This window comes from Quercus robur, chromosome 4 (genome assembly GCF_932294415.1).
Source record: "Quercus robur chromosome 4, dhQueRobu3.1, whole genome shotgun sequence".
NCBI lineage: Eukaryota > Viridiplantae > Streptophyta > Magnoliopsida > Fagales > Fagaceae > Quercus > Quercus robur.
The window spans coordinates 5,892,354-5,919,851 of NC_065537.1; the positions used below are offsets into that span (position 1 = coordinate 5,892,354).

Here is a 27,498-nt window from a genome sequence, read left to right on the forward strand (position 1 = left end):
ATATAAAGAATATAACATATTTTTCGTAAGCATTTAAGCACATATTGAAGACTTATGATGCGTGGTTTCATCAACACCTGTTGAGCTCAAAAGCTATGCGAAATCATGAATAATTTTTTGTGTGATATTTGTATTACCTAATGTGACCTTGGAACAACCTAATGTGACTTAAAAAATAAGTGAACCGCCTAATATGATAATAGTACAGTTATATGTGATGTTTGTATTACTTAATATGACGTTAGACTATCCAATGTGAGTAAAAAATAAAAGAACACCAAATGTGATAATGGTAAAATCATATGTAATGTTTGTACTACCTAATGTAATGTCAACACCATTTAATATGACAAAAAAAGGAAACCGTCAAATATGACAAAATTATGGTAAAAAAAGATGTTAGTACTGCCCAATGTGACGATAAAACCGTCAAATAAGAGTAACAAATAAGGGAACTACCAAATATGACAAAAATACGATTATATATATGTAATGTTAGTACTACATAATGTGATGATAAATTTGTTAAATGTGAGTAAAAAAATAAAGAAAACACCTAACGTGACAACAATACAGTCATATGTGATGTCTATACCATCCAATGTGACGATGGACCAATTAAATGTGAGAAAAAATAAAAGAACCACCGAATGTTATAAAAGTATGGTCAATTGTGATATTACTGCGTAATGTGATGATATAACTGTAAAATGTGAGCAAAAAATAAGAGAACCATCGAATGTGAAAAAAATACAATCATATTTTATGTTAGTACTACTTAATATGACGATAGAACTGTCAAATCTCAGTGAAAAAAATAAGAGAACCACAAATTGTGACAAAAGTACAGTCACTCAGTCAGATGTGATATTAGTACTGTCTAATGTAATGAAGGTATAACATGTTGCCTACTTGTAGGTATGGTACTCCCAAAAACAAAAGAGATACGGTAGATATTGGGACAATTTGTTCTATACATAAAAAAAATAATAATAATAATAATTAAAAATAATAATAAAAAATATTGTTTAAAATAGATATTCTTTTTGGTTTTTTATACGCTGTTAGGGGGTTGGTTGGTTTAAAATGGTAAATGACACGTTTAAGTTTTTGTTCATGCTAGTAACTAGTCAGTAGACATAATGGGGGTCAATTGCCCTCCCGGATCCGTCAGTGAGTACAAAGCCGCTCTCATAAGACCCAAACTCCAACACGTCTTTAGAGCTCTACCTCACATAGAAAAAAAAATTAAAAAAATAAATAAATAAAGAAAAACCTATTCTATAGCTTTAATATTGCTGATAGGGTTGAATTTGCTACACATATATTTAAGTCGGCTAGAGTGAAGTCATAATTAGAGTTACTATCAATGTAATCTTATTACTATTATCTCTCTTTATCAAATTCCCCCATAATAGCATATTTACAATATGTTAGGTCGGCTAGGATTGAATTTGCTGCACATATATTTAAGTTCGCGAGAGTGAAGTCCCATAGTTCGTGATACAACCTATGCCCATATTGAGATTGAAGAATTCAGCCATACTCACCAAACATGTGTCAACTTACGATAAAATTTTGTTCTATACTTCCTCTAAATTAGAATTCTTAAAGGTCCGTCTAGTTGAGAAGATAGAAAAGTAGAATGATAGAAAATAGAAAATAAATGAACATGTTGAAGGATAGAAAATATTTTAATTTCCTCATTTGTGTTTGATTGAGAGTGAAAAAGTGGAGGAATAGAAAAAATGAGTTTGTATAAATTTACTCATATACCCTTGTTAAAAAATAATGTCGTATTAAAACAAAAATGTTACGAACAACCCCAAAAAAATGCAATCAACCAAATTTATCAAAAAAAAAAAAAAAAAAACTGCATCTAGTTAAACCAAAAAAAAAAAAAAGAAAAGGCAAAACAAAGCATTATCACACCCCTAGAAGCAAAAATAAAAAAAAGGAAACATGCCCACAGCTGAGGAAAGTAGTAGGAAAAAAAAAAAAGGCAACGTCTAGCATGTAAAAAGAGGAGGGGATAATTTAATCATTGACTGCAACTATAGTGGGCCAGGGGAGAAAATACCTAGGCCCACCAATTTTCTATCCTCCCCTTCTTTCCAACCAAACACCAATAAAATCAGTTTTCTTTCCACTTTTCTCTCCCCTATTTTATATCATTCCTATTTCACCCTAACCAAACAGACCCTAAGCCATCATTTAGAAGGAGGGAATGAAATGGAATGAAGAGAATAATTTTAGAATATTCTTCCCTTCCTTTGTTTGAGAGTTTTAATGGAATGAATGAAAAATACATTCTCTTGTTTAGGAGTTTAAGTGGGAGAAAATGGAATGAGTAGGAGAGAACTCTCATTCCTCTCTATTCCCTTAAAACTTCAAATTTTCATTTCCCCCGAAATTAGAAGAAATTTGAAGGAATAGAATTAGATTTAATGAATTTTTTACTAAAACTCTCAAAATACCCATATATATTCAGCCCTTTATTTTAAAATAGAATAGGGATCTAATAATAATATTGTCATAAAATGATTCCATTTTGTTCCCTCTATGTTACTTCCAAACAAGATTACTTATATTACATTCATTTGTATTCTTTTATTTTAAAACATCCAAACAAATTTGTCAACATTTCTTGAAAATTTTGTTCTATACTTCCTTTAAGCCAGAATTCCTAGGTTTTCCTGAAAAAGGGAGACATGCAATTGGGATGACATTTTTATTGAATTCACAAAGAAATTCTACCGCGCCCTAAACACAACCAAGAGGACTAAGCACATGACAATAGCTACACACTTACAAGGTTTTTTATCTTTCAAGCATGCAAAACCTTCAAAGAGCAATAATAAACCCTCAACAATTGTCATATTAGATCAAATCCAATTAAGCACAAAAGTCCAAATATAATAATAACCTCCCAACATCACTAAAAAATAGACTAAATCTCTTACGACTAAGAGTCTAAACAAAAGATAATTTTTAAACATAAAAATCCAAATCTTATTCCAATGATTCCTAAAACTTTACTCATATGCACATCCTAGCGGAAGCCATACACATACTACTCTCTAGGATTAGAATCTGAAAGGGAAAGAGGGGGAATGAGTTGACAACTCAATAAGTAACCAAATACCAAACTAGTTGAAACAAGCATATAGATTGACAAAATAACACATTGTTTATAAGATCAAATATTTCACATATGTCAAAAGTTATAATATACTATGGGTTTCAAAATTAACACAATCTTTTATTACTATGGTCATGCTATATCCATGTGTCTGGACATCAAATTCAGATGAAACTAATTCCGTGCTAATGTATATCTCCCATTAGCTGGGTTTAAAAACACGATAGACTCGTGATGCCCTAGATGAAATTAGTTTCGGTACTAATGAATAACTCCCATTGGTTGAGTATCAACGTCAGAGCATAGTCAAATTGTCCAAAATCATATATATACATATATATATATAAAATCATTGTTCAAACACAAATATTTCATTCAAATACATATATAAAATCATATATATAGTAATCAAATATATTTATGTTGTTTCTTATTTCTTGCTATAAATCAATGTAATAATAAAATTGAAATAAAAATGTGACAATTGTAAATACAGTACTATAAGCAAAAATATAACTTATCAGGATAAGGTTACTTATCTCAACTAGCACACCACAAAAGAACTTATCCCTAACTCTTCTTCTAAAATCCTTAGATATCATCTAAAATAATTTTTTAGGTACCATTTACTCAATAATCAAATAATTAAAGAAAAACTTATAATAGTACACAACCCAAAAAAGAAGCTTCGAAAATATCCAATAATTTTCCACTATTATCTCACACCCAAAAATCCACATATTCATAATTATATTTTCTTTAATTTTTTGCCACCATTAGTTCCCTAAAAATAAAGCCTATAAAATGACTAAAGGGTCAAAACCAAAATTCTTAATACTATACTCATGCTTCATCTTCATGTATTTTGAAAACACCGTCCTTCCCCCCCCCCCCCCCCCCCCCCTTTTTTTCTGAGTAAGGGACTTATAAAATGGCACAAGTTGTGCCACAACTTGCCACGTGGTTAGTTGTAAGTGTTAGAGGTGTGATGGTAGATCCATATAATTGAATTTAATTGAAGAACTGATAAGGTAGGGCATCTAAGAGCATTCACAACAATAGTGCTCAAATAGCTAAAACCCAACCCTCTAAAAATACCCACAATATGTGGTATACTTAAAAATTTTTAATACTTAGCTATAGAAAACTGTCATCTCTAGTAGTTCACTGTTGCTGAAAATTATATGGAAATTATGTATTTTATTCCTCTCTCTCTCTCTCTCTCTCTCTCTCTCTCTCTCTCATGAACAAATTATCTATGCTCCCTCTCTTCTTTTTATTTTGCTGAATCTACTCCCTCTCTTTCTTGTCCCTCTCTCTTTCATCTAAGACCTTTCTCCTCTCTTTGATCGGGTTGTGGTGGTTGGGTTGATGGATTCCAACATGGTTGTGGGTTATTATAGTGGTGGTGGGTCGTTGATCATGATGGGGTGGATGGGTTAGTGGGTCACGCCATGGCTCGTGGGTTGCATTTGGTGTGGACTACTAATGGGTCATGTCATGGGTCGTGGGTTAGTGGGTTGTTGATTGGTATGCAGTGGTTTAGATGGGTTCCAATTGCAATGGTTGAAGATGAGGAAATTAGGGTTATTTTCTATTGCCCTTACTTGAAGGGTCATAAAAATTACAGAGAATAAAAACGTCTTAAGTAATATGAGGGTCCTAGAATTTATAGGCAAGCATGCACCCTTTGGGAATGGACATGCTTGTTAATGAACATACGTACTCAATCCAAAATTACAACCTATGAAGTAATACCATCGATCAAGTGGGGTTATTGCATGTGAGAGAGTGTCATATTATGGTGAATATAATGTATGCGTACCTATGCTAAAACGTTTTAAATATACGTTAAGTTGAATTTAACGACACCATCTTCTGAGTAAGCAAACAAGTATAGGAACACATGGTGGGTTTAACAATTGGAACTTGCAGCAGATCCAAGCGTTAACTGGCAATTTCAAAGCAAAATGGCATTAAAAAGTGAAACAGAAGAAAATTTTGGTACACTATTTAATAATTTTGATGGGGTTGATCAGTCAGTGGGTTGTTGTCAACGATTAATTAAAGTTTGCCACTTGACCAGGGCCCCTACTAGCCGATTAGGAGCCATTATCATGTGGCGACGGGACAATGAAAGGCTTGAGAATTTCCTCTCTTAAGAGGTAGATTTTCACCTGAGAGTTTATTCAAATAGCAGGCAAGACTAATGTCCAGTATGTTGGACAAGATATGAGACTAATAAGTGTTGTGTCCATATTGCGTCCAATGCTCTAATACACTTGATACAAGCCAAACCCTTCGATAGATTTAAGGAGAAGAATTTATATTTTATCTAAATGACTTGAATAGAATATGAAATGACAATTCTTTCCTGTTGATGAAATTTTATGAATAAATCTGTGCATCATTAATAAATGGATTTGAAATGATTAGATGTACAATATCATTTCGAATTGACAATGTTACAAGTACTTTTGTTTGAAAAAAATCTCTAAAACTCAAATTATTATGTGTCATTAAATTCATATCTGGCTATTTAAATGCATCCCTGGCAAAGTTAATATCAATTGGCTAAGAAAAATTTACATTTTGACCAATTTTTCAAGTTGATATAAACTGAAGAAAATATCAGGAAAAGGATGAGAGAAGCAATGTGATTCCACTGAATCTAAACTATTTTCATATTATAAAAATCAGTCTGTAGGTGTAGGCAATGATTAGAGCAGAAAAATTCTTACAACTAAGAAAACAAAAATGACTATATTTTGAACTAGAGAACAAGTATTTATTGTTACTTAGATGACCGGTCATGTCTCAACAAATCAACTTTAAATTGTTCATTCTACCAATTGGGGGCAAAATTAACTTCAATTTTGGCTTTGATCGACCTCATTAGTATGTTACAATCTTCAGTCAACCAGGTGATGATAGGTGAGCCAAATAAAACACAGATCACTCATAGCAAACTAGCATAATGAGCAAAGAAAAAATAATAATGAAAAGAATTAACAAGAGCAGATATATCACCAGCCACCAGGATGCCGCACATGAACCACCAAGCTGATAAGTCCTCCTGACATTAGGATTCCCTTTGCAGCTTCCTGTGCAAGTAATGTTATTTCTGGCTTTGTAATTATTTTTTTGTCATCAGCAAGAAGGTAACCTAAGTTGAAAGCAAAAAGCCTAAAAGCACCCAGGTCATCAATTTTTGCCTTGTTAGGATGCATGTGTTGTGGTTCTTGATAAAGTGCAGTAATATAATTTACAACTTTGCCTGATGTTACATGAATCCCAAAAAAGTCACAAACGAATTTTAATAACTACAATGAAATATGCAGAGCATAAATTTAAAAATGAAACCAATTTTATCATCTCCCTGCTTGTAGGATAGATACCAGAGTTAACTGCTATAGATGTTTGGAATTCTTCTTTCTAGATAATAGTTTGTTCATTTATATATTAAACTATATGATCATAAATGCAGACACTATTTATTTATTTCATATTGCTTAGCTGATGTTAAAAATTCCACTGCACACATGAAATGAAATGACCAAGTGAACATGCTATACCAATATAAATATCAGGGAATTTATGGCAGTTACTTATGTGCTAGTTGTAACAATATTTATACCATGTTAGGGCATCTTTTTTATGCATTCTCTACAAACCTTAGTTCTAAGCACTGTCTTAAATAATTAGATATGAAAAGTTTATTTATTGAAGCATAAAAGTATCTTACTGGCTTCCATTATAAGTCAGAACAGAAAAGAATTAAAAGGAAAGCCAAGAAGATCTGCTAGGGAAAAGGTACTAGATTGTTTTACTCGCTAATATGAAAACACCTATTCTTGAATGTTGCCTTAAGGAACTAATCAGGTTCTAGTATCATATAATGAAAACAAACTGTTATGGATTGCAGAAACATGGTATAATAGCATCAACTAGCATGTTATAATCTCCAATGATAATGTTCCAGATCTTACTATTTGTACATGTTCATTTGGTGATTTAATTTGCATATTAATCATGATTTATGATGGATTGTGAAAAATTTAATATCAACTGGCAATAAGAGATAATACCTTTTTCAAACCATATGTAAGATCTGAAGAACCTGGGCTGAGGTATTGAGGAAATGCATAATGGTATATGATTTGTTGAGAATGTGGCCCTTAAAAGAGCTCAAATCTGGACTTCTGTAGCCAAATTCCAGGTTTTCAGGACCTGAGAATTAAGAGTTTACACAGTTGTTAAATTTTTATGTGATAACTAACACCAAATAACTCAATAGTAACACAATTAAAAGTTGGCCTCGAGTGAAAAACCAAAACAATAAACATGTCCGCTAAAAGTTGGAGTATCTCACATTTTCAAATAGTTAAAAGTATTCTTTTGAGGTCCTTATGACAATAAAGATACTGTAATTAACTTTCAGTAGGGGGGGGGGGGGGGGGGGAGAGGAAAAAAACAACATAACTAAATCAGAAAGTAAAAGTGTATTTTAAATTTTTTTTTTTTTTTTTGATAAGTATTTAAAAAAAATGGAAATGGAAAACATAAGATCCACTTTAATTTGAACATGAAAATAATGCTGCATAAAAGCATCTAAATTTCTAAACTAATGTGACATCTTTGATCAATCCAAAAATGTATTTGAAAATTGAAAAATAACCTTAATAGTTTACATCATTTCACCAATTCTAAAGACAACATTTAAATGAAGATTGTCAATAAACTAGGGGCATAGCAAGTACCTTACAGAGGCCTCGGGAACAACTTTGCCCATTTTACTGAGGCACCTGGACAAGAGCTTCTTAACTGCACGTATTTGGAACTCATAAGCAATCGCACTATGTGTAAAATTATTAATGACAATATAATTGTTGATTAGCCTTAGAAATACATAACATGTCTCCAATTCCAAAAGAAACAAATCGTAAAAAATGGTTCAATTTTAATACATTTAGCAACCAAACATAAAATGGTATGATCAACATGCATATGTAAGCGTTGTTCATTATTACATATTTGAAATGTGAGATACTACAGAAAAATAAAGAAATCTCAAATCAACAATTCCACATTCTAAATTAGTGTAAGAGGTCCCTTCAGGGGCATCCAACGAAATTGGAATTATATAAATTAGATATTTAACTAAGGGGAATTCTATCCGTGTTTACATCTATATTGGCAATTCCAATTTTTGTTTTTGTTCTCCAGTAAACGGACAGTCTACCTACATGTGAACGAAGGTTGAACATGTAAAAGAACAGGTGTAGATGATCTCCTTCATTTCCAAGAATAGTGAATGCTTCATCATTCATCAACACGCAAATTGTCATTTCTAAAAACACTGAAAGTAAGTCCAGTGGCCCATCCGAGCTTTATCACATTTGGTGTCCCCTTCAGCTACAAGTAATAAAATTGACTTTTTAGTTTATACACTAAATGAGAAATTGCATACATACATGATTAGCACACTAAGAGAGTCTTAGGTGATTTGGAATCAGAAAATTTCCAGCTCTGGCACTCATGCACTACGAATTAACATCAGAGAGCACTAGAATTTACTTTTGAACTGAAGATCCATATATGTTAATACTGAAAATGGATTCCTTCAGAAGCTTCATTATCCAAAAATAGCAGGGTGACGAACCAAAAATAATAAATGTACAATTTGCTTCTTCCCATAGAAAAAAAAAAAAAAAAAAAAAAAAAAAAAAAGGAACTGTGGATAAGGGCACCTGCAGTGGATTGAGTGAATCTTCTAGCAAAGAAGTATTCTCTAAAGCATCATTCCGAATATTGATTGCATAAACACAACCCCTGGCTGATTCATCAGCGACCCTTTTGACCATTGCTAAAGTATCGTAACCATTGCCACAAGTGGCATCACTGACTCTATCCTCTTTCTAGAAAACATGTTTCCAAACCCTGGAAAAAATATGAAATAGCAAATATTTGATGACTGGTTACAATTGCTTGAAATAATATGCAAAATACAAACGAAAATGTCTCAATCTAGAGATGGCATTGGACAAAATGGACAAGATCTAATAAAGTTATCGGTACAAAGAAAATATTGCTTGAGGTCTGAATATCAATTGAGTTTTTTTATTTCCCCAACTCAATTTGGAAATGACTCATCAGGAGCCTACAGAAGCTCATTCCTATATAGCGTCAAACAAGGTCTATTAAACAAGCTCATTTTGTTGACCCACTAAGCACAAGTAGCACCCACCTCATAAACTTCACCCTAGGGACCTAATCAATGGATTCATATGTAAGCCAACAATGTTCTGAACATGAACAGGAAGGGACCTAAATATACGCACACACAGGATTTTCATGATTCAGAAGCACCACTACCTTTATGTTGGTGAAAAGAATGCCAACATCCCTCGCAAAACATAACAATACATCTCTTGCATCTCTACAATGCCAAAGCATCTCCAATTATACTAAAACTACACCACCACAATACATTTAGAAGTCGGGTATGGTGGTATCATGATTCAATGCACAGTTTTCCCTTGATGAAGGATAATCAGTCAGAGATAACAACTCACTAATCACACAGGAAAGTTCACGTATACTTCCCATTTTCAATAGATAAAACCTTCAAAGATTGAGGATTTTTCAGTGGATGATATAAGTCACCAATCTATAGAAATCATATAATCTCAGCTACACTCTAAACAATATATGTCTTTCACACCTAGAATATACTAGTTTTCTAGTGCAAACATGTTCCACCATAATTAACAGAGCCTTACAAAACAAAAATGAACCGTTTATCATTCACATAAGATACAGCTCAGAACATTGATCCCAAATGCATAACACCAATTTTTAAAAATTAACCTCTTTTTAATCACTCAAACGAGATGAATATTCCAAATAAAACCCAACTGAATCAAAAGAAACAACATTGTTTTCAACAACAACAAAAAATAAATAAAATAAATAAAAAAAAAGGTTTCAAAATGCAGTAATCAATAAGATTAGAATAAAACAGCTTTGACCCACTAAATCTAATCTTACTTAAACCAGATCAAACCCATTAACAAGCACAAGAATGATGAATTGAAATACAGACACTTATACATGAAGGCGTACTCTCTGGTGACCACCTCTTCCTTTCTTCCTTTGCTGCCCTTGTCCACCATTTTGGCAGATTTACTCTCTCTCTCTCTCTCTCATGCCCAATAGGGACATTCTGCTATTAAAAAAAAAAAAATCAGCTCCTATTAAAAAAATAATAATCCTATTCTCTCTCATTTTTATTTACATTTAAATGAAGGACTCATAGGAAAATGTAAAATAATTCTAATGGTTAAAAAAAAAAAAAAAAAAACCAACTTAACCTTAACTTATCTTACCCACATAATCACTTGTCTTTCCTAACCTGACCTCCATGGAAAACCCGCATCATAAAAATCTCTAATGGCCTTGACCCAAAAAACCACGGGGGACTCCCAGTAAGCATTAGAAGAATCCAAGTGCTAAAGGCAGTAGAGAATTAACAACTAAAAAGATTATCTTCATCTCTGTGAACTAGGATACTAAAAGAGTTGAAGCAGTGTCTCAGGAGGAAGGTGTTCAAAGGGTTGTCTTTGTTCCTCATAAATCTTCGAATCACTTTATAGGAAGAAACTGTTTAATCAATGTTGTCTGTCTGTCTGTCTGTCCTAGAATATGTGTTAAAAAAATATACATGTGAACGCCGATTAGTCTGTTGAAGATCAATAGTTTTGGGACAGAGGCCTTGTTATTGTTGGTGTTGTAGAATGGTGAAATAGAGACTTCTGGTTGAATGTGATTAGTTGACAAAAGATCCTTAGACATCGCTTGGGAGGAGGGAATGGAATTGAATGGAATGGAAATAAATAAAAAGAATAATTTTAGAATATTCTTCCCTCTCTTGTTTGGAAGTTTTAATGGAGGGAATGGAAAGTTCATTCTCTTGTTTGGAGTTTAAGTGAGAAGGAATGGAATGAGTAGGAGGGAACACTCATTCTTCTCTATTCCCTTAAAATCTCAAATTTTCATTCCCCCAAAATTGGGAGGAATGGGATGGAATGGAATTAAATTTAATGATTTTTTTACTAAAATTCCCAAAATATCCCTATATATTCAACCCTTTATTTTAAAATAGGGGTCTAATAGTAATATTATCATAGAATGGTTCCATTCCATTCTCTCCATGTTACTCCCAAACAGGATTACTTACATTTCATTCATTTTCATTCCTTTATTTTAAAACATCCAATTAAGATTACTTAATTTCATTTCATTCCATTCATTTCCTTTAATAAATAGTAACTTAAATACATTTCATTCCATTCCATTCATTTCCATTCCCTTATGACCATCTCATTCCATTCCATTCCATTCCCTTATGAACTCCCAAGCGGAGCCTTAAAGTCCTAACCGCTTTAATTGGGATTAAGGTGTATTAGGCTATTGGGCTTTATAAAAAATGGTAGGAAAATTATATAGTAACTAGTTTATAATAGAAATATTTAAAGTTTAAATTCTCCTCCTTTTAACTATAGCGGGTCAAAAAGAGAATGTCAAAAGTCCTTTTGTACACTACACACACAATGATAATTTAATAGTTGCGTAACACGCCATGTCAACAATAAATACATTAAAAGAAGTCTTTTTTTTTTAATCACAACAGAATTTTTTTCATAAGCCAACCTTTTTGTTCACTTCGGACTTAGGCTTGTCAAATTATTGATCATCTTATCCCTTTCCTCCCTTGGCCCGTTAGATAAAGATTAAACAATTGTTTCACAGGATTTTAATACCATAACAACAATTCTCCGTCAAAGTCTTGACGACTTCGTACTTCTATTAAACTTTATCATTTACAATCAACCCATTGAAGGGTATATATAAGTTATCCATTCCAGTCCTGTTTGGCTTTTTTTAATTTTAACATATTAATGGATTTTTAACAAGATTTGACAAGAAATAAATTTAAAAAAAGAAAATTTTAAAAAGTGGTTGTTTGTATAGAGAAGAACTAGGCAGCATGCTAGGAAGGGTTGTGTGTTGATTTGTGGGGGGAAAGCCCAATCAAATTCACATCATTTTGTATGTAATTGCTACCCATCCGTAGTGGGTGGGGGCTGCCCTTTAACCCAAGGGCAAAGGTGCACACTAAAGTTGACTCCATGATGGACAAATCAAGACTAACCACATCCACCCTAGTCAATCACAACATACATTCAACCACTTTAATACCCCAACTCGGTTACAAGCTCACGTTACTAAGCTCGGCACTTGGTACGGTTGTTGCAACAATTAATAAATAAAACAATTTACCTGTATTTAATCGATGTGGGATATCAAGGACCGTTTTGCTATTTATTCCAAGTGTCAATGTTCTTTTTTTCCCACTATTTTCTCAAACACGTTATCGCTCAACTTTGTTATTCACGTTCCTTTGTAACTCTAGAGAATGGACTCGCTTCTGCGTGAAAGCCATTGAGCCAAATGGACTCGCTTTTTGGTACCCGTTTTCCCTCTTTCACTTCTTCTGAAAATATTTGCGTGCGTCTTTGTTATGTATAAAATAATTAAATGGTAGTGAAGAAGAATTTCAGATCCGCAATGAAGTTTTTGGAGTCTAATTTAGCGGAAGCTTTAATTTTTGAAGTGTCCCATATGATAAAAATTATTTTCTTTTTCTTTGTCCTTCGTAACAAAACAGAGTACTAGTAGTGGTTGGCCATTTGGGTTTTATGCTAAAATTCAATATTTGCTTCTATGCTGATGGATTTCTTTGTGAAACTATACTTACAAAAATCTGGGTTTTGTTGTAAATTTGATACCTTTTCATAATCTGAAGCTTAATTGCTTTAAACTTGTAGGTTAATTTCTGTAAACTTAATTTGTTATTTGCAGGTATATATGTGATTAGATTAGATTAGATTAGATTCAATTTAATTTAATCCAAATGTAGTTGTATAATTATGAAAGGAACTATTCTGATTTTTTATGAATCAGTTCGCTTGAGCCTTTGAGCCTCTAGTTCTTCCAATTTCTTTGAATGTATGTATAATGTAGGAATGGAGGATGTTCTGAGGAGATATGTCTTTGGGAAGAAGAAGACAACAGAGTTTGCTCACTTGTAAGTACTTCAAATACTGGATTCCTTGAAATATTGATTTTATATATTGGCTTGCTATTTTCATTCTTTACAAATATTTCAATGCTTGCTAGTTCAGATTAAGTTATAGTTGATTAGAAGGCAACAGAAAAATTCCCATCACCACCACTTTTTGGCATTATATATTGTTGGAACAATTGAAGAAAAGAAAGTAATATATAAAAGTGCACTTTAAATACAGCAGAGAGAAAGTTGAAAGTTCTTACAACAATAGATTGGAACTTTACAGAAGAATTATTTTCTGAACGAAATTGAAGCATCTGATGCAAGTTTTAGTTTTTGGGGTTTTGTGTGCTTGCATGTGATTGTGTGGATAAAGTTTTTATAAATCTTTGTTTGATATGAGCACAAATTGAAACATTAGGCATGTTGGATTACACTCTACAATTTTCTTATTTTTTAATCAATCAACAGTTGATTTAAGGTCCCAAGATGTCTTTTATTGACACTTCAATGGCATACTCAATGATAATATGCTTGCCATACATATTCCATGCTTACTTCACTTCCTATCTTGCTAGTGATCCGCTCATCCTTAAACAGAATGAATTGCGCTGGATCATGCTGCCATTTATTATTAGCTGCTCCTTTCTAGGAAAGTATACCACAATCTTGATATGGTGGTGATCTTTAAAATGCCTTTTTATACACTAGTGCGGATGATTGCCGAACTCTTTCACAATTAACCATAAACACACACACACACACATCTTGGTACTTAAGTTTATGAGCTGAATGCTACTTTTGCTTGGTGGGTCAAGAAAATGAGTTTGTTTTATGGACCTTGTTTGATACTATATTGGAATGACCTTCTACAGGCTCCTGTTAAGGCATTTTTTTTGTCCAATTCCATCTCTAGATTGAGATATTTACGTTTGTATTTTGCATATTATTTAAGACAGTTGTATCCTGGCATCAAATAGCTGATATTGACTATTTTTACCAAGGTTTGGAAACATGATGTCCAGAAAAGGGATACAGTGATTGATGCCACTTTTGGTAATGGTTATGATACTTTAGCAATGGTCAATATACTTGATAATGAATTAGCCAGGGTTGTGTTTATGCAATGGATATTCAGAATGATGTTTAGAGAATACTTCTTCTTTGCTAGAAGAGCTGCTCAATCCAAACGAGGTGCCCTTTTCTCACAGTTCCATTTATTTGTTTAACTCTATCTGCTAAGAAAAGCAGAACAGTAGAGTTGTTATTTTTGGGAAGTTTCCTGCTAATTTTGGATCTATTTTCGGTTTTAACATATATTCATCCTTAGTTCTAAGCTATTTCCTTTCAGTTTTTGTTTTTTGTTTTTTTTTTTTTTTTTTTTTTTTGATACCAGGTCTGGAAGGTACAAAACACCAGAAGCTTTTGGCTAATACGGCTATTACTAAAGATTTGGTCCAACCAAAGAGAATTTATGGGGGACTTGATGCACGTCTTGCTCTTGAGGTAATTCCCTGCAAAATGAGGCCAGGAACAGCTTGGAATATGAGCTTGAACAACAACAGTAGGGTTAACTGTTTTTGAGTTATAAAAGTTCTATTCATTCAATTATAGATCAAGTAAAGCAGTTCTAAATGAGATTTGTACATGTGTAATTTGTCTACTATATGTGAGGTGGATCTCTTTTTCATAATATCCTTCTTATATGTCTGCAAATTTCTTCTACATTACCTTCTGCATTTCTTTCTTCAAGTATACATTACAAAATTTATATGTTGTCAGAGCTATAAACGAATCAATCATGGCGTCAAATGCATCATCTTCCACCACCAATACCCTCTCAAACTCTTCAGCAAATCTGACACAGTAGCTCCATTCTCTTGCTTTCTAAAGTCTCAAATCTAATGTTAGTGAAACTTGATAACACCAATTACTCGCATTTTTTTTTTTTTGTTCAGTTTTCACTCTCCAAAAAACTATATAGCCAATTTGTAAAAATGAAATCTTGAAAAAATTGTCTAAAAACTATCATTTAATTTTGATACATAAGATCTCAAATCCTCTTAATGTATATTCGTAATCTCCCATGATAAATAAATATATATATATATATATATATTTATATATATCCGGTTTTTTGACATCTATTGATTTCAATTTTGTTTTTCTTTAAAGGAAGATTTTGAATTTTGTTTAATATGTTAGATTTTTAAGTTTCTTTCTTCCATAGATTTTTTTCACATGATTTTTTTATCTAGTTGTATTACCTTCTCTAGAGTTTGGTATAGGGCATGATTTGGGATTCCTATGTTACAGTTACACTCATATTTTCTTTAAATTTATCAATAAATCAAGAAATTGAGAACCCTGAGAATATGATAATATGATAAAGTTTACTTTACAAGCATAGTAGACGGTAAAATGGGCTTCTAATGCCAACAATGACAATTTTAGTTACATGACTTTAAGTGATGCAGGGAATGTGATGAGTTGTTTGGATATGGTTTAGAAACAATGAATGGACTAAGGTTTAATCATTCTTTTAGCTCAGCTTGGGGTACGTACAACCTATTAGATTAAACAACAGATTCTCTTCCAAAAGAAGTTGTAGAAAACCTTTCGCAGTAGACCACATTTACTTATAGTGACATGAAAAACTTTCCTTTTGTGGCTAGATCTCCATTCGTATACTCTCATTAGCTGAGTTGCTTAGAACACAATGATAGGTAGATAAGTAACTCTACAAGAACAACAGTTCCAAATAGCACACAAAGGCTAACAATTCTTTCAATTACGAAAACTAATTTACAAAGAGCTTATATTCTGCTACTTATACTAGTTGTTTGGCATTGGCAGCCACTAGATGGTTGACAAGTGTCTAAATCCTATCGGCTAATGCTTAAAAAATCATCTAACTAACTAACTAATTAGTTATAAGAGGATTAGGATATAGTTACTTGAAATTGCCCTACATCATTAAGGGTGTTTGAGTTGAACCAGTTTCAGTATTTTGATTTGACCTTATGAGATGTTGTATCCACCTAAGCTCTAGCATTACTTCTCTCATGGCCGGCCTCTCATCTCCTTCTTCTAGATGCATCTCAATGCAAGCTCAGCGAATGCTTGAATATCTTCATTGCTTCCTTGCCTTAGCACCACATCATCAACAATTTGTAATATGCATTTCTCTTCCATTGACAAAACAAAGTAATCTACCAAATTCATATGCCCTAGGAACGTTTCTGTGGGATGATGACCTGTTAAGACTTCCACCAATACAACCCCAAAGCCATCAACATCACACTTTTCCGTGACATGTAGTGTCTCTAGATATTCTGGGTCTATGTATCCAATGGTTCCCACAATGGAAATACCCTAAAAAATGTCTTCTCCAGGTGCAATTGAAACCAAAAAACCAAAATCTAATACTTTGGCAGTCCATGACTCATCCAAAAATATATTTGATGATTTGACATTCAAATGGACTATTGGCCTTGGCCTAACATAGTGCATGTAACAAAGAGCATAGGATGTCTCAGTGGCTATTCTTATTTCTTACTCTATCAAGCCATGAGATCCAGCAAGGAATCTCATTGCATTAACCATGGAGATGATCAAAGAGGGTGCCATTGGAGATGAGCTCAAAAACCAACATGGGAATTTCAGTTTCAAGGCAGCAACCATAGTCTCATAACGTTCTTGTGGCTGATCAATTGTTTGATTGTAACTTGGTTTAGGAAGAAATCTACCATCATCTCAAAGGGCCAATGCGTTGGAGGGCCTTTGACTTTAATAGCTACTTCCCGTTCATCTAGTGTTCCTTTGTAGACTGTCGCAATTACAGAGCCAAGGATTAGATTAGGATTGTAGTTATTAGTAGCATGTTGGATGTCCTTGGCAAAGAAAATCTTGATTGGCTCTGTATCTCTACCTTGGTTGCAGGTGATTTGCTTTTCTAGTAACATTGGTCCATTGTGGATGAAGTATTCTTTTTTGGCCTCAAATAACTGCCTTGCTTTCTCCATCCTAATACTCTTCTCTGCCCATAAAGTTATTAAACAAGTGGATATTACTTCATATATATGGTTCTCTTTTTCTGAAGGCCAATAACAGTAAGACAAATTAAAGGGTAGGTAATCTCCAAAATACCTTTAACTAGTCACAATCCAGCATTATGTGCAAGGAAATTGTTAACTTAATTAATGTAAGGAATGAATACAATTGTTTATCATTTTTATTGTATATTTGGAATTAAAAAACATGAATATTTTCTCACCCTTTATCATCCCCAATATGGTATTCCAGAGACTCATAAACTGCAGAAAGAAACTATTCAAGAGACTCTTTACCTGCATCAACAAATAATCATAAGCACATGTATCTTTAACTAAAATTATGTCCAAAAAATAAAAGAAAACTAATCTTTGCTAATTATGATATATTTAGCCCTGAAAAGGGTGTGGATGAAATGAGTCAATAATTATATATGTACATGATGATAGGCAAATTTCCAAAATCCATTTTATGTAGAAAGTTACCTCTTCATAATTCATATCATGAGTACTAGAACAAATTCAAATATGTAATTAAGAGAAAATTGTCAAGAACCTTTATAAAAAGGCCACCAAAGTTAGACCAAATACTCATCACAGTGTAATCAAAATCTTACCAATCACTCGGAATTCATAACAGAAGCAATTAGCAGTGTTGTTGCTGCTAGTACCAGAAAGTGTTACAGTTTTGGTCATACTCTGAATATAAGTTGCAATATGATACTTCATGACAAACCCCAATATATTATACTACTAAATTTGACATGGACGTTACAATTAATCAAATGTGTTGTCCAAACACACAAGAAAACAACATAAAATATAGCATGCAGGAGAGATTGTCAATGTCTATTGTGCCAGACTCTACATTTGAAGTGGAGTTACTAAGATGCTATGAAGGAAGAATTGGAAAAACTAGAAGATGCTATGTAATTAGCCAAGAGGGAATATCCTAAAAGCTGGAATTTATATATATATATATATATATATATATATATATATATACTTCATTTAGTTGAAATGTGCCATTCTCATGATCCCCATTTCTGATTTCCTATTTTTTTAACTGATTTATTAAATGCTAAGACATTCACATTTTATTTTGGGGAGGCTGTCATTTTGACCATCCAAATAGTTTCAAGTTAGAGAAGGGATGGTATGTCAAGGGAATTCAGATCCTCTAGATTTCTTAGGATACTCTACCAAATAGATTTTCTTAAATCTTAACCATTCTTTAATGATTTAATGGTCTAGATGTCAGCATTCCACTAACAATAATCTTAATTATTTTGTTTGCAACATTATTTTATTATTTTAATAATATTGTTAGTGGAATGCTGACATGGTGAAATCTAGACAATTAAATCATTAAAGAGTGGTTAGGATTTAAGGAAATCTACTGATAGAATACCCTAGGAAATCTAGAGGATTTGAATCCCAAATTTTTATGTTATTTACAATCCTCTTTGATATTATAGTAATGGGGATCACTTCTAGGTGCGATGCCTATCCATTTATATGTGAATAGTATTCATTTTACAAGCTATGAAATGGTACAATGTCACTTTGCTTGGTGTTAGGACTTAGGAGGTTCTATCGTGTCTATTGAAAAATAATCATCATTGAACAAACATAATAGGTTGAAATTCTATCATGTCTATTAAAAAAATTGATACACATCAATTTGTAATATTTTTGTATAAAATTTGTAACAAGCCTAGACATTACTCCCTTTTTTTTCTTTTCATTTTTTTTTTCCTTTTTTTTCTTTTTGTGATCATTATATGTTCAATACGTATATCATTTAAGACCTCATAAAATTTTCATTAAAATAGACCCAACAAGATACTTTTAGACACTAATCAAGATATATCTTTCTACAAAAAAGGACGCACACCTAAGTCTACATCTCATGATATTAAGCACGTCATCAATTTATTAATGGACTTGATAAAGCTTGAAAATAGTCTTGAATTATAAGCCCAAACTATCTTTCTGCCATGCCCCCATTACCTTCATAGTGGTGTACATGGCCCACTTGTATCCATTTATCCCATTTGCCATGTCTTAAAAAAATAATTTTTGATTTCTATAGTGGTTCACATTTTCTACGCTATCAGAAAATTGAAATTCCCCATCCATGTGAGTCTATGGGATAATAGAATAAGTCAGGTTTTCATGTGAGTACAATTTTTGAATTCGTAATATTCTTGAATATATTAAAACCTGCAAAAATAACAAACACTTTAAAAAAAACCTGGTCTATACCAAACAAAATATGTCCTACGCAGATCAAAAAAAGACCTGTGAAACTGTTTTCTTTTTTCATGTTTACTATCTTGGACTCGGCTTACCTACAGTGCATTAGAATCGACATGATACAAATACACGTTAAATTTTAGTAATGTGTTCAAATTGTTTTAGTTCCAATGTGTTGGAATAAATCGTCCAAGCCCAAAAGGCATCATCCAGAGGTAGCACTTATTACCAGCACAAATAGTTGGATATTGGCATTCAATGCCAAGATCTACATTTACAAGTAATAGAAAAATAGCTGTTGTACCACCGCACACCCTTGATGCGGTGGTCACTTCACAAGAATAAGTGCTTGTGGGGTTTGGGGGGCAAGGGTCAGAGTTCAAGTCTCCAGGAGTGAGATTCACAAACATATACACTTAGATTAGGTCTAAACTCATAAATGCACACTATTTATGGGAATTAACAAGCTAACAGCTACATAGAAGGAAAGACCACTCCACATGGAAAGGTATGCTTTATCACAATATACTTTACTCTCTTTCTTAGTCTCTCAAATATTGACAAAGGCATTAGAGGGCCTAGGCCAACACCCCACCGATGTTCAAGCCATAGCCTCTTTGCTGTTTTCTTTTGCAAGATTCGTCCACTTGTGCCTGGCTAGACGAAGAAAGCATACTGTAGATTTTGACTCTAACAAAAACCATATTCTAGACGTGATGCTCTCCTTTTGATCATATATATAAATATATATATATATATATATATTTTTTTTTTAATTTATAAAACCAATACATAGTAGCCATTCTTCTAACACATCACTCAAACAACCAAATCTCATCTTTACACCGAGTAAAAAACAAAACCCCTAAAAGAATTTGTTTCATAACTGATACCTCATGACTCTTGGTGTTTCCAAACAAATAAACATGGGTCCATATCCCCTTTCCCCCATTGTACATATGAAATTATTAAAAAAAAAAAAAAAGTGCATAAAAAGCAATTTAACACCTAAATATACCTAAAATTTTACTGCATCTAACTTCTATATGAAAAATTTTAAGCAAGCAAAGCAACCTACCATTTAAGATTAGTAATAAAAAAAACACACATGCATATAAGCAAATTTAAATAAGCAATTATCATATTTATAGCAAAAAGAATCCAAGTTTTGCTTTCAAAACACATCTAGAGAAGTTTCCAAGTCAGCCTCAGTTCAAATTTATTAAAGCGAAGTTCATGTGGAATAGGATCATTATATCTTCTCCAACACAAAAGAAAACGAAACAAAGAAAGAGCAAGAGAAGAAAGTTAGCAAGAGATTTACGTTTCTTGCCAACTTAGATTTATATACTTTTCTCTCTCTTTTATATATCCACTTTTCCTTTTTAATCTTGTTTTATCTATGTCCAGTCTTGTAGTTTTCCCTTCAAGGATAAAATGTATTCTATGTAAATCTTTGTATTCTTATGTTTATTTTGTATTTTCTATTGTCTTGGTAATTATTTGTTGGATTTTCATAAATCATGTAAGAATAGATTGCGGCCTAATACCACTCCCAAGTCCCACCCAAGGAATTCAGCAAAAAAAAAGAAGTCCCACCCAAGGAGTTTGCACATGGTTTTCTACTTGATTCATATATGGGGCAGAGAATACAACATATCAATTGTGAGTGTTTTGAATCTATTCCAAATGGTATTGGGATAAAAGGTTTGGCCATTCATTACTTTTTTATTCCCAATCGTCCAAATTTTCTAAATAGCAAATCGTGGTAGACTATAATGGCAAGCTATTTTAATCTAACCCTTAAAACTGAAATCGTGGTTCTGTCTAAATTGTCTAACCTTTGCCAATGAAAAGTAACGACACAAATCAGACCGGTCTTTGTCGTAGACTTGTAGTCATGTCCACAAAAGTCTAAAGGAGTCCCATATAATAATACAAACTTTTGTATCTACCTCTGCTTCACACTAACATTTCACCAGCTTCCAGCTGCTTGCTTGTCCATATACTCCAAACCAATGAAGCTTCTCAACCCCAATAGTCTTCATGTGATTCTACTCTCTACTATATCCCTGCTGTGTTTGCAACCTACAACTTCTTCTTTCATTCCAACAAATGAGACTGATCGTTGGCCTACCTTAAATTTAAAGAATCCATTGATAATGGTACATGCTTTCAATAAAATTACCAACTTTTTATTCAAAGAAAGAAAAATTAAGAAAAGGGTTTACCATTTTCTTGTCCCTAGTTCTGTACTGAATCTTCTCATCACAGGCATGAGATCACTATAGAATATATTTTGAAAAGAGTACAACAGTGGCATGCGCATTTGAGCTAGAATTGGACCATATGCCAATGAAATTATTGCCAGAGACATCAGGCAATTCAGGCATTGACAACAACCCATTAGGAAGATCATATTCTGTAATGAATTATAAATGTGTCAAGAGTAGCAAACAAATTACACAGCAACAACATGCCAAGCAAATTTCCTCAAGTATCATATTCTGCAATTTGATCAACCATTGGTTGCTTCTATTCCAATGAAACCAGCCCCAACCCAAATATCTAATAATTTGATAAAGTTAGCATTACAAGCTTAGTAGACAGTAAAAAGACTTGGAAATCACATACATGTTGGGCTTCTAATGCCAACAATGACAATTCAGTTACATGACTTTGAGGGGGTTTGAACTGAACCAGTTTCATTATTTTGTTTTGACCATATGAGATGTTGTATCCACCTAAGCTCCAGTGTTACTTCTCTCATGGCTGGCCTCTCATCTCCCTTCTCTTGATGCATCTCAATGCAAGCTCAGAAAATGCATGAAAATCCTCATTGCTTCCTTGGCTTAGGATCGTAGTTATTAGTAGTCTGTTGTATGTCCTTGGCAAAGAAAATCTTGATTGGCTCTGTATCTCTAGCTTTGTTGCAGGTGATTTGCTTTTCTAGTAAAATTGCTCCATTGCGGGTGAAGTATTCTTCTTTGGCCTCAAATAACTGCCTTGCTTTCTTCATCCCGATACTCTTCTCTGCCCATAAAGTTACCAAACAAGTGGATATCACTTCATATGTAGTTAAAGCACATGTATCTTTAAATAAAATTACGTACAAAAAATAAAAGAGAACTAATCTCTGCTAATTATGATATATTTTGCCCTGAAAAGGGTGTGGATGAAATGAGTCAACAATTATATATGTACATGATAATAAGCAAATGGCCAAAGTCCATTTTAAGAAGAAAGTTACCTCCATAATTCATATCATGAGTATTGGAGCAAATTCAAATATGTAATTAAAAGAAAATTTTCAAGTACCTTTATAGAAAGGCCACCCACCAAAGTTAGACCAAATAATCATCACAGTGTAATCAAAATCTTAACAATTGCCTAGAATTTGTAACAGAAGCAATTAGCAGTGTTTTTGCCGCTAATATCAGGAAGTAAGGTTACAGTTTTGGTCATAGTCAGAATATAAGTTGCAATATGATACTTCATGACAAACCCCAATATATTATACTACTAAAGTTGACATGGTCATTACAATTAATGAAATGTCTTGTCCAAAGACACGCTAAAATAACATAAAATATAGCAGAGATTAAAAGAGATTTTCTATGTCTATTGTGCCAGACTTTACATTTGAAATGGGATTATTAAGGTAAATACAGTTAAGTCAAATCTTTGTTCCACTACTAATCTGCTAATAATTGCTTGTTAAATTTAAGGCTGGATATTAGGTATTCAAATCAAAGAGACATAGTCACGTACAAGCTTTAATATCCTCGGTCAACAACTCATTGTTTAAACAAGATAGGTGTGAAAGTGAGAAAACAACAACAAAAAAATTATTCAACTATGGAATTTCTCTCTAAAAAGCAAGAAACTTAATTTCTGTGGATTTCTATTTTGTTCTAAACAAAAAGTAAGACTTTGGTGATGGATTTGAGCCATGATACATTGATAGCAAGGAATAAAAATGTACAAGATTAAGAGTCCACTATGTGCTATCGAAGCAAAATTTCATAAAGAAGTTGGGAGCAATGGTTGCTAGAGATTGAGGCTCTGTCAAAAGACATCTGTCCTCCTCTCCAAACCCAAAACATCTGTCCACTGGTTCCTAAGCATCTGAATGTCCTCAAACAACCAGCCATGGACCCATCTCTACTCTTACAAACAAAACTGAATGAATCCCCTCCATTTCGTTCTTCTACCCTTGCTGTTAAAAAAAGCCTTTTAACAGTTCCAAACAAATAAAACCCCTATGCATACTTAAACATAAAGCAACCATATTATATGGAAAGGACAAGAAGGAAATATATAAGAACTAGAATTCTAGTTTTATTCATTTTGAACTACTTGTCAATGTGTCATGCCTTTTATTAATGGGCTTGTACTCATGGACTTCTAAATAAGGACAACCCAGAAGCCTAATTTCGAATGTAAGAAAAGAACATGGGATAGAACAATAAATCTATATACCTTTGGCAGTAAAAGCTTCCAGTTTCAATGTTTACTTGCTTTCCAGCACATGAAGTGCTTTGTCTTGCCATTCTTTTTTCGTACATTGTAAATAATATATATATAACTGTTAGGTATGCAAGTGGTAATTTTTCTCTTCCTGACGTCTTCTAGGAATAAGCCACTGAAAATGAAAGCTAGATAAAAGAACATTTATAGAAAGCCTCTTTTTGACATCAATTTTACCAACACAAACTAACAACTAAGCCTCTTTAACAATTATAATTTTTATATAGAAACAGAATTGAAAGTTTGGAATTTTATTGAGTCTTAAAAAAAAAAAAAAAACTATTTTATTTTAGTGAAATATTTTTTATTTGATAATCACAACCGCTACAAGAGGAAAAATTCAGAAATAAAACAGGAAAACACAAAAAACCCAGAAATAAATTTGACCTTTCTCTTCCTTTTCCACTGTTTTACCATCAATCAAACAGAAAATTGAACACAAACCAAAATTTAATAAATAAATAAACAAAAAACAGAGAATTCACACAAAGTATTAAATAAGACAAGAGAGAGGACCTTGAGGATGCGGTTCACGTTGTCAAGGTCGATGAGATGAAGAGAGAGAGAAAGACACAGTCCGTTGAAGAGGAAAACAGAGTCCACTGAGAAATTGTGGCGACTGGAGTAGTGTGAACATGACAATTACCCAACAACAAGTGGACTAGAAAAGAAGAACAGTGAAAAGAAAGAGGAAATGAGGGAATATTATTGGTGGGACCACCAAAGACAACGAGGTTGACCAAAAAAACCCATTTGCGTGGCTTTTTTTTTTTTCAATTATTCTCATTTGTTTTGGATCCTTTGGCTTGTATTTCTTTTAATATTTTATAAATTGCAGAACCCACCCTAAGTTTCTCCATAATTCATTTTAATCCTCTAACATAGTTTCATTTTAGTCCTTTAAATTTTGGATTTATTCAATTAAGGTTTTTCCGTCAACTTTTGTAAAATTTTTTGATAAAAACAAATTTGTAAAATATTTTTCAATTATTAATTGAATTTTTTTTATAAAAATTTAAAGATTGAAAAAATAGCTACAACATATAATAAAAGTTTATGAAAAAAATCTTAATTAAATAAATTTTAAAGTTAGAGGACCGAAATAAAAGAAAATAAAGTTAAAGAATTGAAATGAATTTTGCTTACATTGTATAGATTTGCGGTATTACACAATTTTTATAAATAAAATTACATATATTCAATTTACATGGAAGAATAAAATCATGGATTGAGGATACTGAACTTCCCACAACTATGGTTTTCCTTAACATCAACAGCCGAGAGTGCCCTAGGACCTAGCCCCATGATTAATGTACCATTTATACATGTTACCAGACCCACCATCACCAATTTCCTCACAAATAAACTTATCAAGCATTGCTTTGCATCATGCATTCTCTGTTATGAGCTCATGTAGTTACTCAAACCCAACTACACTAATAATGAAAACATTATCAAGATTTGTTTGTTTTCTAAATTTATGTAATTAGTTATTCTTCTTTAATTCACTTTGATGGAAGCATGTTATATATATAGTTAAAATGGTTGTGGGAATTTAAAAATCATATGTTGGAAACCTCACGATTTTCCAATTAAGCTGCAAAGCTATTATCAAACAAATTATCAATTTATTAAATATATAAAATCTAGAAGAATTCATCAATTGAAGATACCCAATGAGTGTAGGGCACCCAAGCTATTTACTTGTGGAACACACAAAAGGAAAAACAACCTTGAACAAGAGAAAAGATTTTCTAAACAAGAGAGACTTTCAAATGTACACTAGGGAAAAAGTAGACCCCAAATTTGTGGTGTGAATTTAAATAGCTGAGATTTGGTTGATAAAAATCTCTTTTGTGTTTGTTTGTTTATTAACAAGCCAAACTTAAATTTTATTTTTAGACTTATTTGATAAACTAGTGAGGGGAACTTTTGAATCTACACTAAAGAAAAAGTAGACCCCAAAATTGTTGGGGAAAAATAGGAATTCGCTCTTAATTTACAAACTATGCAGCAAAATTATCCTGTTTTGAAACTATTTAACAAAATGCCCCAATTTTTTAAACTCAATTTTAACAAAATCGAGCTATAGGTGAAACTCGACATTAGCAATGTCGAGTTCCATGCATATTTTGCCACTTAAATTTTTTTGAAGATATCAAGTTTTACACCAAGTTTCAAAATAGGAGCATTTTGGTAAATAATTTCAAAACATGTGCATTTTACTACATACTTTTCAAATTAGGGGTAAATGGCTATTTTCCCTAAATTGTTGTGAGGGTAAGCAGTTGGGATTTGATTGATAAAAATATCTTTTTTATGTCTATTTATTTATTAACAACCCAAACTTAAATTTTATTTTTGGGCTTTTTTGATAAACAAGCTCAGTACAAAAAATGGGCTTGATAAAGCTTGAAAATAGGCTTGAATAATAAGCCCAAACAATCTTTCTGCCGTGCCCCTATGATTTCCATGGTGGTACACATGGCCCACTTATATCCATTTATCTCATTTTCCATGTCTAAAAAGAATATATATATATATATCAAAGTATTAGAATTCTTAGATTTGGGAACCTAGAAGCAGGAGGAAGATTGAGAAAAATTATTACCTATCAAACTCATAGACACTAACGTTGTAGAAAAGAAGAGACAGAAGGGCATCCCCACTAAAGGTTTAGTAACGGTTAGACCGAGCTTTTGCAAAACATGTGGAATGGTGTCAATGTAGAAGGGAAGACATTTGGTGAAGCAACAGATGAACAATATGTGTGTATGGGCCCATAGAATGGGGACAAGAGTTTAGCGTGTGTGTGTGTGTAATTCAGTTTGTGGAGTTTCTATGCTTAATGAAAATTAGAGGGAGTGAGAAGTATAATTTTAAATGGAAGAAAACAACATATTATTGTGGAAAATTTACAATGGGTAAAGCAAAATTTATCCATGGAAAATTCACACACTTTCTGTCTCCTCTGGCCATGAGACTCTTAAGTCGAAAACTGGTCAGAACTCTTGTTGTTGATTCATGCTTTTTCCAATTTCTATGATGTTGAGGTTTTTTTTCTGGGGCCCAAACCCATTAGGAGGCAACCCCAAGTCGAAGTACTTAATGTACTTGGGGCTTACAAAACAATCTTTGCGCTTCAAGACAACCATCAAACCTCATTTTTGTGAATGACCCCTTAATGGAGAAGTTTATGTACTTTTTCATTTCTAAGTAGTAATTACTTTGTACTTAGAGCCTGTTTGAATATTGTTTATTGTTGAAATTTGAAAACTGAAAATTGAAAATATTGTAACAAAATAATTTTTAAATGTATGAATAGTACTGTGGAACCTAATTTTAAAGTTTTTTTTTTTTTTTTAAAGTAGTTTGTGGGTCCT

The 27,498-nt window shown here is 32.7% G+C and overlaps 4 long non-coding RNA genes across 7 annotated transcripts; 1 reads left to right on the plus strand and 3 right to left on the minus strand.

Annotated features, from left to right (window-relative positions):
* Positions 1-5,908: 5,908 nt before the first annotated feature.
* Positions 5,909-7,984, minus strand: LOC126720457 (uncharacterized). Its single transcript, XR_007653411.1, has 3 exons — positions 7,903-7,984; positions 7,231-7,372; positions 5,909-6,328 (listed from the first exon to the last, which is right to left on the minus strand). It is a non-coding gene; the product is annotated as an uncharacterized LOC126720457 (long non-coding RNA).
* A 4,570-nt stretch (positions 7,985-12,554) lies between these two features.
* LOC126720458 (uncharacterized) lies at positions 12,555-14,207 on the plus strand. Its single transcript, XR_007653412.1, has 2 exons — positions 12,555-12,671; positions 13,229-14,207. It is a non-coding gene; the product is annotated as an uncharacterized LOC126720458 (long non-coding RNA).
* A 2,261-nt stretch (positions 14,208-16,468) lies between these two features.
* On the minus strand, positions 16,469-17,313 carry LOC126720453 (uncharacterized). Its single transcript, XR_007653406.1, has 2 exons — positions 17,206-17,313; positions 16,469-17,103 (listed from the first exon to the last, which is right to left on the minus strand). It is a non-coding gene; the product is annotated as an uncharacterized LOC126720453 (long non-coding RNA).
* A 4,664-nt stretch (positions 17,314-21,977) lies between these two features.
* LOC126720448 (uncharacterized) lies at positions 21,978-24,881 on the minus strand. Of its 4 annotated transcripts, none has more exons than XR_007653394.1 (2): positions 24,632-24,881; positions 21,978-23,804 (listed from the first exon to the last, which is right to left on the minus strand). It is a non-coding gene; the product is annotated as an uncharacterized LOC126720448 (long non-coding RNA). The 4 variants fall into 4 exon arrangements; XR_007653398.1 differs by having other exon boundaries at positions 21,978-23,818; XR_007653397.1 differs by having other exon boundaries at positions 21,978-24,230.
* Positions 24,882-27,498: the final 2,617 nt, after the last annotated feature.